At 48.0% G+C, this 12,462-nt stretch overlaps 1 protein-coding gene and 1 long non-coding RNA gene across 2 annotated transcripts in view; one reads left to right on the top strand and one right to left on the bottom strand.

Moving 5' to 3' along the window:
* The window catches only part of LOC136111561 (uncharacterized), a 117,947-nt gene extending 106,965 nt beyond the window's left edge, over positions 1-10,982 (bottom strand). Inside the window, exon 1 of the mRNA XM_071803547.1 lies at positions 10,792-10,982. The gene's annotated coding sequence lies outside the window, so the exon portion shown is untranslated. The remainder of the gene's footprint in view (positions 1-10,791) is intronic.
* LOC139826945 (uncharacterized) lies at positions 10,807-12,142 on the top strand. The gene is made up of 3 exons (XR_011737099.1): positions 10,807-11,046; positions 11,412-11,509; positions 12,015-12,142. It is a non-coding gene; the product is annotated as an uncharacterized lncRNA (long non-coding RNA).
* Positions 12,143-12,462: the final 320 nt, after the last annotated feature.

The following is a 12,462-nucleotide window of genomic DNA, read 5'->3' as shown; positions in this document are numbered from 1 at the left end:
GAGCTGAGACCCAAGAAAACTAGGTTTTACCCCCACCTCTTTTGTGAAAGTTGCATTGTGAGCTTGAGCAAGATCACGCACCTCAGATCCCAGCATCCTTCTTGCACGGCCAACCTGGCAGCATCCCCTTTTCCCTTCTCATTTAATCCCGTACAATTCAAAAGTGTTTCATAATCTGGATGCCACAAACTCAAACCGATTTCCTAGCAGATATGAATTAATATATGCACATGTGCATGCATGCATGTTGCACTTCGACATGTTCAATTTTTGAATATATCAAATATTTCTAATTTTTATTGCATATTTTTTAAAATTTTAGTTGAAGCTGTGCTCTGCGTTCTAGCAATGAGCTGTAGATGTTGGTCCTTGATGGATGACGGCAGCACATCCAGATTGCGGGTGATCCCAAATTCAAGGGTGCTATTCTCTGACTTTGAAAGGAAAACGAGTCATTTTCTCTCTTGTTTTTCCCCTTCATGACTCCTTCCAAAATCTTGCTTCATTTAAGGGTTCACTTGGGTATGAAACACCAACTCTAGGTGGGAAAAGAGAGCATGGGACATGCATATCAGGATGAAGAGCTTTTCTGCAGTTTCTAGACACTTGTTCCAACACCTCTCTCCATCCACAGCCATGACCACACCTGGGTTTGCTCCTTCCACATGTTTCATCTTTCAGGACGTATTTTGGGTGATGAGGCTGATGAAGAACTGTCATTTCCTCTACCATAAATGAACTCAGGGTAGCTGAGTTCATTTAGAATCCACCACAATTCTCATTTTTCTACATTTCATATTAGCAAACTGAAATTCAGCAGGTCTTAGACAATCTTTGCGGACACTGGCTGCCATCAGCCCCCGTCAAAGACCTCTTAAAATTGCTACAGAGATCTTCAGAAAAACCTGGTAGGGGCAAGGAAGGAAACGACCCCATAAACTTCAGGGTTTTGCAAGGAATCCCAGCAATTTCCTTGATCTTTTATTGCCCCTGGTAAATAATTTATAGGGGCAACTTCTCCGGGTTTTACAGTTCCTTGAACAAATTGTCTCCAAACCCCATAAAGTCGATAGACCAGGTTTTCCTTTTACCTCGCCTGGATCAGATGACAGAGCTGTGGGATGCCCGGCAAGGTGCAAGAGGGTAAGAGAAGAGAAAATCAGGGTTTATGTAGTTGAAGTAGTGTCAGAGGCCGGGCTGTTCCCCTCCATTTATTCTTCCAATGTATATGTTTGCAATAAGCTCTTCCGCCTTTTTCTTTTTCCCAACCAATTTGGGGATAAATAAATAACCCCTGTCAGCAAGGTCTGGCTAAAAGGGATGAGACCCAGCGGATTTTCAGCCTCATCTGGCCAGCGCCTGCCTCCCATTTGCTTGTGGTTCCAGCTGGATCTCACGCATCTCCAGCCCCAGGATCATCCACGCCAGATGCTGCTGACTCCATCCACCAAATATCTATCCCTGTTGCGTACAGATGCAAAAACTACATTATAGAGCTGCATCTGGGCACGCATAGCCTTCTCGGAGGATCTATGCAGATCCACATCCCAAAACACAACACTACGACATGGCACATATCACACAAGGACAAACCCTCTGCATCACAACCTAGCAAAATCTTGAGTTTCAGCCAAATCTGGCAAAGGGAAGGAGATCTCAAATGTTTTCATACGAGTCTCCGGAAAAGAGCCAGCTAGACACAGGAGGGATATCCTATTTGTAGCTCTTTCTGAAAGACTGCAGGCTGAGCAAAACCTTATATTAACCAGCAGAGAACCCATCGGGACTTCAGCTACGTCTCAGCTTACTAGAGATCACTGTACCCAGCACAGCACCCCAGGGCTCCTGTTGATGCAGGTACATCACAAAATCCTCTGGAGAGAGATTCCAGTAGCTCTCTGAAGAGATCACACTGAGATGTGTCATTGAAATATAGAGATTGGCCTGAACAGAGAATTAATAGGAACTCAAGGATGTGGAAGAACCATGGAGACTGGAAGGAGAAGGGTATGGAGATAGGCCAGCTATTGATGGCACCAATATTAACAGGTCACTGAGATCCCAGCACATCTACATGTAATTTTGCATTATATTTAGATGGGGAAAAACAAGGTCTGGACTGCACTGACTAAAGCAAGTGGCATATTTAAACCGTTGAATTTTGGTGGCAAGATGAAAAATAAAGAGGAGCTTGAGGCTTAAGACACCAGCAAAGCGGCTTGGAGAAGAGAAGCTCTGGGGATACCTTATTGTGGCCTTTCAGTGCTTAAAAGGGGCCCATAAGGAAGACTTTTGAGCAGGGCCTGTTGCAATAGGAAAAGGGATGATGGTTTCAAACTAAAGGAGGGACATTCAGGTCAGACATAAGGAAGAAATTTTGTACACTGAGGGTGGTGAGAGCCTGGCCCAGGTTGGCCAGAAAGGTGGTGGATGAACCATCCCTGGAGACATCCCAGGCCAGGCTGGACGGGGCTCTGAGCAACCTGAGCTGGTGAAGATGTCCCTGCTCATGGCAGGGGTGGCACTGGGGGAGCTTTGAAGTTCCCTTCCAACCCAAACTATTCTATGATTCCATGAGGCAAAGGATGGAATAAACCCTAATGGCTTACAGAGGTGGAAAGCAAAGTTCACAACCACTGCCAGCTCCAAAAAGGTACCAACAGCTCATACAAAAGCAGCACGTTGCCACTAATGTAAGAAAAAAATCATGAGACTGGACGGAGATGCAATAGCTGGCGTCAATTAGAGGGCCTATCCATTTTGCATTCAAATGTGTTCACAATTCACTGTTGGAGAAACACTGATTCTCTCCTTTGGCTCTGAAATATTCACATGGAAAAGCCTGGTTTGGGCATTTTTGCAGCCCCTCTCCTGGGATTAGGCACTGTTTGCTGCAGGAGAGTTAAACACATTAAACCTCAAAGAAAATGATAATTTGAATGGGAGGTAAAATCTGGTTAAACACAGGTTGTTCCTTGCTTAACAGGAATAAGCCTCAGGGAATCAAAAGTTTACAGTTTCTTTTTTAATGGAGTTAATAGATTTTTATGGTAATTGATTTCTTTCTAAATCCTCTGAATACACATTTTAAGGTGTTTTAGTAAAGAAATATGAATGCATTGACTTGTTGGTAGCTGGAAGCACACTCCCAAAATGCATGGGATCTACAGGATCACCTGGAGGGGATCATCTGTGGGGAGGGGATGCTCTCTTTGCAAGAGAAGGTGCAAAACAGTCCCAAAACCAGAGATCTTGGGTACCAGATGCCACGTGTGCCTTGATCCCAGCACTGGGCTCTCCAAGAAGTCTGGATGGGTGCATGGTTGGGTGGCTCTGGTTCCTAAGATCACTGACATCAGACCATCTAGTTGAAGTGGCTGCTGAGAAGTGATCTGATTGTTGTTCGACCCCAAAAACAACCCACAAGCTCTGCAGCAATAGATGTTAAATACCCAAGGCACCTCTGTCCACCAGGACCCCTCACATCCCTGCCCAGGACATAAAATCACAGAATCATTTCAGTGGGAAAAGACCCTCCGGGTCATAGAGTCCAACTGTTAACCCAACACTGCCATGTATTGGGTCCATCTCTAAGCCATGTCCCTAAGAACCTCATCTCCGCATGTTTTAAACCGCTCCATGGATGGTGACTCCACCACTGCCCTGAGCAGTCTGTTCCAATGCCCAACAACCCTTTCCAAGAAGAAATTTTTCCTAACATCTGGGCAACACACATCCCTGTTCTGCCCATTACCAGCTCGCCCAGGGCTGGTAGGTCAGGCAGAAGAGGGGAAGGAAGCTGAGCTCCCCAAAGGTCCCTGGCATTCAGCCATCATTCAGATTTGGCAAAGAAAGTGCAATGGTCCCTGCACAGCAAAGATGACCACAGACCCTCACAGCCTTCTGGTTGCAGTGCTCTCCATGAGGGGCTAAATGTGATTTTGCCCATGTGACAACCATCCCGTCATGCCCCAGGTGGCTGAATTTGACCTTGTGCTTTTTAGACCAAAGCTCGAATTCTGATCCAGCACCATCCCAGGTGTGCTCACAGTGAACATCCCAAAAGGAAGACAGAAGAGCACGGGTTGTTCTGCCTGGAGAAGAGAAGCCCCAAGGAGACCTTACTGTGGCCTTTCTGTACTTAAAAGGGGCCCATAAGAAAGATGGGACAGACTTTTGAGCAGGGCCTGTTGTGATAGGACAAGAGGTGATGGCTTTAAACTAAAAGAAGGGAGATGCAGACTGGACATGAGGGTGGTAAAATACTGGTCCAGGTTGCTCAGAGAAGTGGTGGATGTCCCATCCCTGGAGACATCCCAGGCCAGGCTGGACGGGGCTCTGAACAACCTGAGCTGCTGAACATGTCCTTGCTCATGGCAGGGGTTTGGACTGGAGGAGCTTTAAGGCCCCTCCAACCCAAACATTCTGTGATTCTACGAATTAGGGTGTACCTAACGCAGACACCCACACAGCAGAAGCTGGTGGTGGTGGTGCCATGATGTTATCAGAATAAAGGAGTGACAGCTCTGGTGGCAAAAGACCTCCTTGGAGGAGAAACCCCATCCTCAGACCTGCAGCTCCACTCCACTTCTAAAGGTGCATTGATTCACCTTGTTCTCCTGGAAGACCTCCCTCTCAGCTCCAGGCAATTCTGCCATGAAATGGAAGAATTTTAAAGCAAGGAACCGATTTCCATGGAGCATTTTTACCCACACACTGCACTGCGGAGCTGTTGAAACAGCAGTGTCAGCAATCATGAGAAACTGCTGCTCCTTGCAGAATGGGTAAACAGTTCCCCTCCCTCTCTCAGAGCAAGAGCTTTGAGAAAGTGTTTGATTGGGCCCCCTTTTTTTTTAATAAATAGCATTGATTTCCTGATTTAAAGTGGTTGCACTATGTAGTAATGTTTAACAGAGATGATGGGGAGAGGAAGGGGGTAAATCTTGAGAGGCTGCTCAATAAAAGAAGACGAAGTGAGAGCCGGAGGAAGCCTATTTTCTGCTTTGGCACCCACCTGAACGTGCCTGGCTTGATCAAACACAGTGATCCACTAGATCTACTGGCCACCCAGTCCCACCAGTTTGAGGTTTGGACCCTAGAGTTGTTGTTTCCCCAGGAAATGTGGTGGAGAGACACAGGCCATGTATAAAAGGAGCTGGATTAACACCTCAGTAAGTCTCCTGAGAACATGGCAAGAGTTGGCTATGAGTCTCCTCCGAGGTGGGAGATGTGCCATTGGCATGTTTCTACCCCATCTTTTCCACATCCATCAGGCCCCAGCACAGCTCCAATATCCTTCTCCACAACTCCTGCAGTTGTTCACATAGGGGTAACACAACAGAGCCAAGCACAGGCTAGGGATTGCTCAAATCTGATGGAAACAGTCAATTAAGGGCAAAGCTTCATAGAGGAGAGACCTCCTTGGGTTTTTGGCCATTTCCCACTAGGGAGAGGGCAGCAACACTGATGAAAGGGTGACAAGTAGCTGGAGATTACCAGTAGGTGACACCTCTTCCTCTAGTATGGTACAACTTGCAGAGTAATGTCCAATTTGGGTCAGTTTTGCCATCCTCCATCTCCTGCAGAAACCACCCAAGCACCACATAGGAGCATCAGATAGAACATTTGAGCTTAGAAGCACCACGGAGAAAAGCAGAAAAATACTTTACAAGTCCTGGAAACGAAAAATAGACCCTCCTCTCTTTTCCTCCGCACCATGGTGATTCCCTGCACATCAGGTTTTCACATTAACAGTAGTAAAAATACCTTCTTAGCTAAATTTAGAAACTTTTCCAAGCAGAGAGTTACAGTTGGATGGTGGTTGTGAAGATCAGCTCCAGCCAGTCTCTTGCCTCGTCTCCAAGATAACCAGTTTTTGGGGCATTGCATAACTTGCAAAAAGCAAAGGTGGGTTTGCTGCCCACCCCCAATCTCTCATTTAGAAAACACAAAAAGCACACTGAAGGTTTGGGGTGGATAACTCTGAAGGAGGGTTTTGCTGGAAATCACTGCTCATCGGAGGTCTACATGAAACAAATGGGCTCTGCTTCAACCCCAGCAGCCTCCCCACTGGGTTTCTGATCCTAATACAGTCTTTGATAGCAGCACCTGGGCACGTGCCAGCTGAGAAGCATCACAATGAGAATCCTGCTTTAAAATAAAATGAATAATACACTTTAATGGGAAAAAGCTAAAGGAGGCAAGTAATAACCATCAAAAATTCAGTGCGAACAATCCCAGAAACAGGGAACACCTCGAAACCAACTTCAACATCTTTTTGCCACCTCTGTCCACTTTAATTCTGAGCTTTGAAATGAACCACCCTGCAAGACAAGGGGAGGATCCCTCACCATGTGTGGCATGGAGACACCCATCAAACAATTATCATAGTTTTAAGGATATTTGCAGTTTCTTCACCCTACTGTAATCTGGGGCATTCACAAAATGATGCTCGTTAATCCATCTTCACATAACGGAGGTGAAAGTCTGTGCCATGGGATTATGTATTGGCAGAGTCAAAGGAAACATTTCCAGGTGGATGTTATGGACAAGGAGAATCAATAGATGGTGGTGGGGAAAACAAGAAAAAATAAAAGAAGGAAAAAAAAAGTCAATTGATGAAGGGGTTGACTGGTTGACTGCTTGGCTGGCAGCCAGGACTGCATTTCTCAGGTTACTCACACTCAGGCTGGATCTTTTCCAAGAGGTTATTCACATTGCAAAGCGCTCCTTAAAAATGACTGAGGGAGCCGGGACAAAGAAAACAAAAGATGACAGCCTGAAGTCCCGCATCCCCTGGGAGCCTCTTGGTTTCATGGCAGGAGAAATTCTCCGAGCAGATCCCTGGTGTCTGCGGAACAATGATATTTCACTACCTCCAGCTGATTTACTTGACTTTTGTTGGAACAATGGCCATGGCTGAGCATGGCAGGAGCAAGTAAGGGAAGAAAGGCTGGTGCATGGGAATTGCAAACCTCCATCCCCTGCTCAGAACCCTCTGTGGGTAGCCTGATCCTGGCCAACTGCTCCTCCAACCCCATGCAACCCCACAGAGATCCCTCAGGACCTACAGCCTGTGTCCCCCATGCTAGTCAGGAGTCAACCTCAGCGAGGTACCACAAGCCCACCATCAAATATGACCCCTAAGAGGTACATTTGTACCTCTATATAGCCTTTATATAGCCTCCTATAATGACGACAGGCCCTAAATATCCCCTGTAGTCTCTTGACATGATCCTGATCTTTCCTATGAGGACAGACTCAGAGAGTTGGAGTGTTCAGCCTGGAGAAGAGAAGGCTCTGGGGACACCTCATTGTGGCCTTTCCAGACTTAAAAGAGGTCCATTAAGAAAGATGGGGACAGACTTTTTAGCAGGGTCTGTTATGATAAGACAAGAGGTAATGGTTTTAAACTAAAGGAGGGAGATTCAGGCTGGACACGAGGAAGAAATTGTTGGCCTTGAGGATGGTGAGAGCCTGGCCCAGGTTGGCCAGAGAGGTGGTGGATGAACCATCCCTGGAGACATCCCAGGCCAGGCTGGACGGGGCTCTGAGCAACCTGAGCTGGTGAAGATGTCCCTGTCATGGCAGGGGGGGCACTGGATGAGCTGGGAAGGTCCCTTCCAACCCAAACTGTTCTATGATTCTCTGATGCTAATTCTGGCTGCCTTCTTGTGTTGACACTCCCCAATGAAAGGGTTGGAGCCACCATAAATCTCAGCCTTAGTTTCTATTGAACAAGTGAAACCCTTCCCAAGCACACCTTCCCATCTTCCCCTGGCATTTGCAGGCTGCTGAGATGGTACAATTAGGTAAGCACCCTGATTTTTGACACTTTTTGTCTCCCGGGTCTCATGTGCAGCACTTGGCTTAGTTGCTGGGGTATTAATGCAAGTGCGTTGTGACAGACAGACACCTCCCTAAACAGACAGCACTGCTATAATTTGTCATTTTCCCATATGTCTTTTTAAAAAACCTCTTTACAAACTTGCCATCAGGTGCAATTGTAGTTTACACCCACCATAAACCGCTGTTAACGGTTAAGGACAACAGAACTGGCTCCCCGTACCCATCCAGACAGGTTGGGCTTTTATGGACTGACTGTACAAACAAAACCAGTTGATGAGGTGCTGATGGGCAAGTTGTACAAACAGCAGTGAAACCTTCCCAGAAAGCACTTATCTGTCGCACAAGGTCACAACTTGGCCCCTACTCCAGGATGTCTTGGTGGTCCTGGCCCATCTCTATCACTCTGGGGCACCCCAGGATGCTCCCACAAAAACTCCCATAGCTGTAGCTAGACCCATTTTGGATGTTTCTCTCAATTTCTTGCACTCTCCCAGGAGTAACTGCTGGGTCAGTGCTCCCTCAAGACACAGGGGAAGGAGGATTTATGGGCAGAGAACTGGAGAGGCTGGGTCAGAGGCACCCACTCCCCAGCCAAGGCAAGAGCATCGTCCCCCAGGCATGGCAAGAGCACCCAGTCCCCAAGCTGGAGCCCTCAGCAGCCAATGGAGAGGGTCCGTGGGAGGATTTGAACCCAAATCTCTCACTTTTTACATAATTTTTTATATTGCCTTCCTTCCACTCGAATGTGAGGCCTGAGAAGAACACATCGTCCACGTTTCACCACCACCTGCACCACCTCCCAGCCACCACAGCAAGCTGGAAACATCCCTCATCCCAGCAAACAGTCACACGCTGCAGCTACACTCATCCATCCTTCCCCCGCTCCCCCAGCGGGCTTTCCCACTCACACAGACCCGTGCTGCCTGTTCGAGCAGCCCTGCTCCCTGCCAGCTACAGGAAAAGTCCTTTTTCCAAAGCACAGACCTGAAAAATCCCTGAATTGTATCTTCACTCTGGCTCCCTCCGGCACTGGTTCCAGTTCTGCTCCCCACCATGGCTGCAAAGCCTTGAGTGGTGACAGGGTGACCTTCTATATGTGGCCTGGGCCAGGGGTCTACATGGCCAGGCGAGGGAGTTGGAGACGTCCCACTGCATTTCTCCTCTTTCCCTCGTCCTTTATTTGGAAGGAGCAGGGCCAGAGGAACAAACCTGGCGGTGAGGCACAATTTGGGACAGAAAGGTATGAAATCTGAGCTAAGCCAAGCTTGGGAAAGCTAGGTGGAAAAAGAACGACAAGCTTTCACGCACATAAACTAAAACCTCTTTCAGTCGTGAGCCCCAATACAATATTTAAGGCCAGAGAGAACTGATAGAGCTGCTCTGGTGAGAAACCCCTGAGCAGCTGCTGTTCAGAGTCTGGAGAAGAAACATCACCCCAACCATTCCCAGTCCTGCACCATATAAACATTCCACCCTCAGCCAGGCTGAGGACAGTGCCAGGACATGCAGGTGAGGACATGTCCCCATGTTCATCTCCCAATCCTTAAAACACAACCACAGGCACCTCCTGACCCAACACATCTCCGCATGCACAACCTGACCTGATGCTGCTTGGGGCTCTGGAGATGTTTGTAGATGGGGCCACCACTGCAGAAACATTGGGGACCCCAAACAACATCAACTGTCCCCTTTCTGCTCCTCCTGACACATGTAATATTGCAATGTACAGGGCAATTTCTGCACACTCCATCCTACAAATCAACCTCCTTGTTAGAGCCACAAAGACTTTTCAGCCACCCCATGAACCATCTGCCTGGTGGGTAATTTTCTTATATCCCCAGGAAAAGGGCACATACTCTTAATTCTTGATTGCAAGCAGAAATTACAACATTTTGGGCCTACAATGGATAGCAGCCAAACAAAATTGCTAAGCACCATTGTTAGCTGTGAAACACCATTTCAGCATCTACAAGGGTAAGAAGAATGGGTGGACTGATGCTGAAGGACCTCAATCACCATAACCATGGGTGCTATTGAGGCAGGAAAAACCTGGGCTGTGTGAATTGTTGCGGGGTGGGGAAAGGAGCAGATCCATAACTCAGAGCTGCTTATCTCTGAGTCAAAGCATTCATTGCGATGCTACAACCTTTGCAGACCCAGCCTGGCCCAGCAGAATCCAGCCCTCAATATGTAACTTTTCCCCTTGAAATCACTCGACTTCCCCAATTAGGAATGGACACAGACCAACCCTTTCTGCTGTTTCTCCCATAACCCGCTGAAATATTCATTTTGTCTGGAGTTATAATCAGTCCCAAGGGGTGGGATCTGCTCCGTTGTTGTTAGAGCTTTGACCCAGGACTTGCTTTCAGCACTTGCTCTTTTATAAGCATCCACCTCTCACAATCCAGCTGAGATTAGAAGAAAAATATAGCTCCTTATTCCACCCATGGGAAGGTTATTTGGGCCAGATTCTGCCTATCGCAATGCTTGGCCCTCCTGGGTGTATCAAAGGAGGCAACAGGAATGCATTTCCTCCCAGAAATCCTCCAAAACCCCTAAAACAACCCACCATGTGCTGCATGCCACAGCATTTTTTCACGGTTTCTCCCTGCCTCTGAGAGCAGCTGATGCCCCTGAGCCACCTCCCATGACGAGAAGCACGAAGTCACCCCAAAAACTGAGATTTTGGAGAGGTTTTGGGCATCTCAGGCACTTCTGAGGCAGCAGCGAGGGGTTTGCTTGTGAACACAGAGAAGCTGGGATGCAATTTGCTGCCCCCTCCTCATCCTCCCCAGCCTGTTTTTATATCTTTCGCACTGCAGTTCATTCAACTGCAACCTGAGAATGGTGAGAGTGGGGGGAAAAAAACACCACCGCACAACGGAGCATACAAAACCCGATATCTGGACAGACAGATTGCTATAGACAGCCGGTGCTGCTTACCTGGGCGAAGTTACCACATGTTGGCTTCTCCTCGCGGGGCAAGAAGGTCCGACGGCCCCAGAAATGGGTGGCTGTGTCAGCTGGGCTGCAGTAAAACTCCCGGAATGCTTGGAAGAAGTAGTTATGAGGCAGGAGGAGGGGCTCCTCCAGTCATCTCCCCCCCTTCCACCTCCAACTCCTTCTCCGCGGGCCAGCAGCTGGGACCGAGGCGCTGGAGGGGAGGATGGGATGGGGATGCCACCCCACATGCTTTTGGTAGGAATGTGGGAGTGAAGACGGGGGAGAAAAGGAAAATAATAATAATAATTTAAAAAATCTTTACCTTGTGGGCATAAAATAATAATAAAATAACTGGGATGTTTGCAAAGGAAGGGGCCGGTTTGGGGAAAGGGTTGGGAGGGGGAGAGAAAGTCTCTCTGTCCAGGGGGGCAAAGGGTTCAGGCTGGTTATCAGCCCCTGGAGAGGAAGGGGAATGCCAGAAATGGGGTACAAAACTAATTTATGGTTCAAATACAGGGGTCTGACATGATTGTGTGGGTGCTGGAGGGTATGGAGGTGTGTGAGCCGAGACATTTCAAACAAAAATGCTATTGCTCTTTATTTGTCTTATCTCATAACAGCAGAGAGCTTTCCAAGAGAAGGTCTCTTAGGTGGAGGACATCAGCATTGCTTAATAGCAATTAATTGCAACAAGAAACTGAGGCACAGGGAAGAGAAGGTAGGTGTCATTGGTGTCCCATCTCTGGGTTCAAACATCTGGGAAAAGACCCTAAAAGGGCCACAAGTGGCACTTTTGTGTCCTTGGCATGGGGATGGTGGGACAACCACAAGGTGAGACAGGCAGATTCTTTTTGCAGGGCTGGGGAATGGGATGAGACACTGGAGGACGGGGCCCCTTGCTACTGGGAGGGAGATGAGCCCCAAACTGGGTTGCTGGAGCACATCTGACATCCCACCCTCATGGGAGCACAGGGACCCCCAGCTCCAACCACCTCCTGCACCCATCAAAGCCAGAGGAGCTGCATCCTATGGCAGCCCAGCAGTGGGGTGAAACCCCCCTCCAGCCACCCCTAGAGCTTACATCATACAAACAGAGGAGATTTTGGTGCAGGAGACATTAAAGAGAACCACCAGGGACCCCACACCCCAAACTACAAATGGTTTTGCTGCTCAAAGTGGGGGATCACCTGGGTCTCCTCCCCACACCAATGGTTATTTTGCAGTGCTGGGAACTCCAAACTCTACAAAGAGGAGGTCTCACCACGGTAGGTCCCAATCATCCCTGCAGCTACTGATCCTCTGGCCAAGAGATAAACAGGCCATAAAGGTCAAAAACATAAAGGAAGAGCGGAAGACAGGAGGCCCCAAGGTGAACAAAGTGTCCTGCGGGCTCCACATTTCATTACAGCTTAAGGCATCATCACAGCCCCGTTAATAAATATGAGTAGTCTCAAATGGCTGCTAAGAGTTATTGGAATTATTAATCAGCCCTGTTTCCAGGTGTTTAGGCACAGGTTTAAAGGTAAAGGATAGGTGCGGTGCAGCTCTTCCCATTGCTCTGCATCAGCTTAAGCCCGCAGGGAAAACGCTTAAGCCGATGTTTCCCCACTCCAGCAAAACATCCCAGGAATTAACTGTTTCGTGCCCATATGCACTTACATTTTTTCCCTC

Source organism: Patagioenas fasciata, chromosome 1 (assembly GCF_037038585.1).
Source record: "Patagioenas fasciata isolate bPatFas1 chromosome 1, bPatFas1.hap1, whole genome shotgun sequence".
NCBI lineage: Eukaryota > Metazoa > Chordata > Aves > Columbiformes > Columbidae > Patagioenas > Patagioenas fasciata.
The sequence above is the reverse complement of the archived record's forward strand: the minus strand, read 5'-3'. Positions and strand labels throughout refer to the sequence as shown.